General features: G+C 41.2%; 1 long non-coding RNA gene across 1 annotated transcript in view; it reads left to right on the top strand.

The window, feature by feature from the left end:
• The window catches only part of LOC112080868 (uncharacterized), a 38,394-nt gene extending 33,077 nt beyond the window's left edge, over positions 1-5,317 (top strand). Inside the window, exons 2-3 of the long non-coding RNA XR_002896251.2 lie at positions 2,638-2,773; positions 3,415-5,317. This is a non-coding gene — a long non-coding RNA (uncharacterized lncRNA). The remainder of the gene's footprint in view (positions 1-2,637; positions 2,774-3,414) is intronic.
• The last annotated feature ends 213 nt before the right edge of the window (positions 5,318-5,530 follow it).

Here is a 5,530-nt window from a genome sequence, read left to right as displayed (position 1 = left end):
CAGGGGCAGAGGACAGATAGGCAGAGGCAAGAGTAGAGGGAGAGCCAGGGGCAGAGGACGGATAGGCAGAGGCAGAGGCAGGGGTAGAGCCAGGGGCAGAGGACGGATAGGCAGAGGCAGGGGTAGAGGGAGAGAAATTAGAATAAGGAGAGGCTTTTTGCTCTCCGAGGTGATAGAATGGCTGCCACACAGGTTTGTATTATGTTGAAAAAATGTCAATACATTTAACAAAAATAAAGTATTTTTTCTTGAATAGTTAATGTATGAACAGAATAATTTGTGGCTGAATACATTTTGGTTTTTGGTATTTCTCCACATATACTACATTCACGTGTACTTCTCCACACATACTACTTTTAATAGAAACATGATCTAGTTTGATCAATTTACAGTAGAAACTAGTGTTTGAATTGGCTTTGAATTAATCGTAGACCTTGACCATACAAATGAGAAATACCTTTAGTGGGGTGTGGAGAGAAATATCCCATTCTGCCTTACTGATAATAGGCTATGTGTGCACCTGTTCATTCAGGAATTCCTCCTCAGGGAGCTGGATGATGCAGACAACAGAGAGGTGGTGAGACTGATGTTTCAGCGAGTTCTTTTTATGTCTAGAGATTTACTGGCGGCAGAATGGTGAGCCACCACTTGCACATGTACCAGGTGCACCTGTGGCAACTGCAGGGAGATGCCTACAGACAGAGAGAGGAAGTGTTGCGGTCAGGGACCAGACCTCTGTGTTAGCCAGCTGCCACATTTCACCCATTACTGCCTAGGCAACAGATATTTAAGTTTGCACAGGCGGTATAGGGTTGACGTGTTGGCAGTGGCTGATGCAGCAGAGCCTGGAGATGACGCCCGGGAGTACCGGCATGCTGCCTACACACAGTTTGTGATGTAGCAGCATGGTGCCCTTGGTGCAGGAAACCGAGTTGCCATCCCCAGTTGCTGTGTTTGGAGAATCAGTGACACTTTCCCTGATCCCCATTCACAGTACGCTGTGTTCCACCCTGGTCCCTAGGATTCTCAAAGCATGTGGCATGATGCCATACTAGTGATGTGCCCAAAGACTGTCCGTTGCCGGACCCTTATTGGCATGACATTTGTATGGTATCATGTCACTTGCTGTGAACAGAACACAACCTCTCTCTCAGTTTGCATTCTCCACACACAAACACCTGCCAGGTGCATCTTCAGGACAAAAAACCTTCTTAGTGGGCACACCATGTCATATCAAAGATTCTAAAGGTTGATAGTGAAATGTTTAATGAAAACATTTCTGAATTTCACACTGAAAGTGTGCTTGACTAAATAATGTTACATTAGTTTTTACATTTGTCTATATTGAAAATTGGTTACCATTGTGACATAATCCTCCAGTTGAAATGTCACCCTCAAAACAATAGTAAATGCCAATGACTTGTGCCACCCTAAAAAAAACAGTTAACGCGACTGACTTGTGCCACCCTCAAAACAACAGTTAATGCCAATGATGTGTGTCACCCTCAAAACAACAGTTCACGCCAATTACTTGTGCCAACCTCATAACAACAGTTTATGCCAATGACTTGTGCCACCCTCAAAACAACAGTTAATGCCAATGATGTGTGTCACCCTCAAAACAACAGTTAACGCCAATGACTAGTGCCAGTTCTATGCAGGTAAATAAGAACTTATTCCAAGCCTTGCTATTCAAGGAGACATGATGTCCAGTGAAAAAAAGACAGAGGCGCGAAATGATTAGGTTATGGTAACGATATTCCACAGGAGCTATCCAGTGGAATATAAAACACATAACTACCTCTGGACAAATTAACTCAATGACATATAATTAAAAGTGGTAATCAGGGAGTCGTCCATGACCACAGGCTTCCCCCCACTTCTTGTGTTGTTTAAATATACAATCTATGGGAGTGAGAGAGTGGGAGAGCACATACAATGCATTCGGAAACTATTCAGCCCCATGACTTTTTCCACATTTGGTTACGTTGCAGTCTTATTCTTAAAAAATGTCCCTTATCAATCTACACACAATTCCCTACAATGACAAAGTGAAAACAGGTTATTAGATTTTTTTTCAAATGTATTAAAAAGAAAAAACAGAAATACCTTATTTCTGACCTGATTCAGGAAACTAGGCGTATGTCGGAAGTCATGACTTCACAGGAGAGCCTTTTGAACGTAAAAAATATTTTTGATCAAAATGCGTTTTTTGGCAGAAATGCCTTCTCGAACATGTGAACTTTCATGTGCCTTAATATCAAACTTGTATGTCCTCTGTAAATACGAATACAATTGTTCAATTACGAGCCTAGTTGGTTTAGCCACAGAAAAAGTCAGCAACCTTCAGGCTAGCCATGATTGGCTGAGATAATGAGTGGGCTGGATATGCTGAGAGATGAGTTTCGATTGGTCGGTGTTGCATCTTGTGTCTATAAAATTAGCTGCTTGTAATGTGTAAATAAGCGTTTCTACTTCAGTGTTTTTTTGGAGAATGGAGAACTGCAAATATGTTGCTACTGCTCTCAATAACATTACTGTCCTGAATTTATCAGGCAAAGGTCAGTGGGAAAAAGTTGTGATGGACTACTTTCTGGATGACGATCGTGCCATGCAATGCTGACTCTCTCATTTCAGAACACGTTTTGAAATCAGTGCAACACAAAGTGCAACACAAAGGGCCGAATAAGCTGGGCAAACTAAACGGAAACAACACAGGATGTCTTATAAAAGAGGTTGCAGTCTGCCGTGAAGCTTTCATCCATGTATACAGGTAAGAATCTAGTTACAGACTCAGATATTATACGTTTCTAATTTTGTCAAAGTTGTTTTCATTGCAAGCTAAAGCTTGCTGTTAGCTAGCCAGCTGGAGTTCGATGGATGGCTTGCTAACTAACAATGAACCTAACATTATTTGGTTAACTTTAGTTTGCTATGACAATTGGTTTGTATTGCTAGTAACGATACTCTATGGATTGGGATTATAGTAATTTATCTATCTAGCTAATGTTTACGTGACATGTCTAAACAAAAGATCCCAAGTTAAAGCTTGCTGTTAGCTAGCTAACATTAGCTGAGGTTAGGTTGCTGGCTTGCTAACTAACATTAACTTACGTGTATGAAGTTTGTGTAACGTTAGTGACGTTTTCTCAGAATGCCATTTCGAATTGCTAGTTATAGCCTAATGTTAGCTAGCTAACATTGAACTTATTGCTTAACTTTAGCTAGCTATGACAATCGGTTTGTATTGCTAGTTAACGCTTGCTTTTAGCTAGCCAGCTGATGTTAGATGGTTGGCGAGCAACAGTAGCTAACATTACCTGTATGAACTGTCTCTAGTGATATCTCAGAATGCCATTTCGCATCTATTTTATAATAATGCAAAAATATTTGTATCTGGAATTTGTCTTTCAGCATTAATCAGTAGAACGCGCCTGACTCCACCAGTCATACAGTCATCAAAAAGAGAGGTGGACCAAGCAGGCAAAGGCAGTAGCGCAGTCATCAACTACAAGCACCATTTCTTCAACTACAGAGTTGGAAAAACACGTGTGGACCTGACTTGTGATCACTGCAGTGGCCAGAACAAGTTTGTGCTCTGGTATTGTGCCTGGTGGGCCATGCACAAGCTCCACCACAATTTGGACCTTCACTTCCTGATCACAGGCCACACCAAGTTTGCCCCTGACTTATGCTTCGGCCTCATCAAGCAGCGCTTCAGAAAGACCAGAGTGAACACTTTGTCTGAGATTGTTGGTGTTGTGAAGGACAGCACTGTGACAGGGGTCAACATCCCACAGCTGGTTGGACTAGATGATGGTACGGTGCTGGTGGAAAGCTATGGCTGGCAACAACACCTGACTTCGTACTTTAGGCCACTGCCACAGATCAAGCAGTACCAGCACTTCAGGTAAAAAATARGTTTCTTTGTATGAGGTTATTCTTATCTATACTTGGGAGATGAATTGATGTTGTGCAGGGTTGTAATGTCTTCTGATTAAAAAAAAAATAATTCCCCGTTTTACAACTTCGATGCTCTGGAGCCTGTTGTTGTCCCCAAGGAGCGTTCAGACTGTCAAGACCAGGTTTCAGCAGCTGCGCAACGCTGACATTCTTCCTCCCATAGATGGTCTGCCTGTAAAAGCACCAGCTGGACTAGATACAGCTAGACAAGCTATCTTTTTGACAAGATCAAGGAGTTTCGTGACGAAAAGGTTATGGACATCACATGCCCTTCACCAAGGTCAAGGGCAGGACCGAAACAGGCTCTCTGAATATAGATTCCCTTGTTCATGCGTGGTTTGGACAGACCAGTCATCAGCACTATATGCCGTGCCTCTATTCGCATGACTCTCTCCTACGTTGCTGCTAACAATTTTTTTATCCTGCTGCTCTGCCACTTTACCCTTGATTGTATGCATATAACTACCTCGTCTATCACTGATATCGTTCTTGTTCTTGTACATACAGTATGTTTTATTGATATTGACACTGACACTATCTATTTCTGATATTGCTACTATGCAAGTAACCATTTGGCTGTACCGTTTACACCTTCTGTATAGACCATCCACTTAGCAAGACTTAGCAAAATATTGATATATAAAATGTAATATTGATATGTGTGATCCATACATTTTCCTTGACACCCAAAAGTACTTGTTACATTTTGACAGGAAAATTGTCCAATTCAATCGTTTATCAAGAGAACATCCATGGACATCTCTATTACCTCTGATCTGAATGACTCACTGTTTGTAAATGATGTCTGAGTGTTGGAGTGTTGGAGTGTGCCCCTGGCTATACATCAATAACAAATAATGCATTTGTCCCGTATGGTTTGCTTGATATAATGAAGTTGAAATGGTTTATACTTTTGATACTTAAGTACATTGTTCCCCTGGCTATCTGTCAATGTATTTAATTTTTTTTAATACAATTGTGCCGTCTGGTTTAATATAATGAATTTGAAATGATTTATATTTTTACTCAAGTATGACAATTTAGTACTTTTTCCCACCACTGGATGTGGCTTGTGGTTATAGCATTTTTTTCACATGACCAATCAATTTAGACAAGTGTAAGCGTCATCTAATAATTATACAAATATTTTATCTGGACACCTGGAATTTTTCCTTATTGTAGGCTACTACCACTTTTTTTACCAGCTACACTAGTCAAAGACTGTTCTCTCTGCTACCGCACGGCAAGCGGTACCGGAGCTCCAAGTCCGTCTAGGTCCAAGAGGCTTCTAAACAGCTTCTACCCCCAAGCCGTAAGACTCCTGAACAGCTAATCAAATACCCAGACTATTTGCATTACCACCCCCCCCCCCCCCCCTTTACGCTGCTACTTCTGTCTGTTTATCTATGCATAGTCACTTTAATAAATCTGCCTACATATTACCTCAATTACCTCGACTAACCGGTGCCCCCGCACATTGACTCTGTGCCGGTACCCCCTTTATATAGCCTCGCTATTGTTATTTTACTGCTTCTCTTTAATTATTTGTTACTTTTATTTCTTTTTT

Source organism: Salvelinus sp. IW2-2015, unplaced genomic scaffold, assembly GCF_002910315.2.
Source record: "Salvelinus sp. IW2-2015 unplaced genomic scaffold, ASM291031v2 Un_scaffold16544, whole genome shotgun sequence".
Taxonomy (NCBI): Eukaryota; Metazoa; Chordata; class Actinopteri; order Salmoniformes; family Salmonidae; genus Salvelinus; species Salvelinus sp. IW2-2015.
The sequence above is the reverse complement of the archived record's forward strand: the minus strand, read 5'-3'. Positions and strand labels throughout refer to the sequence as shown.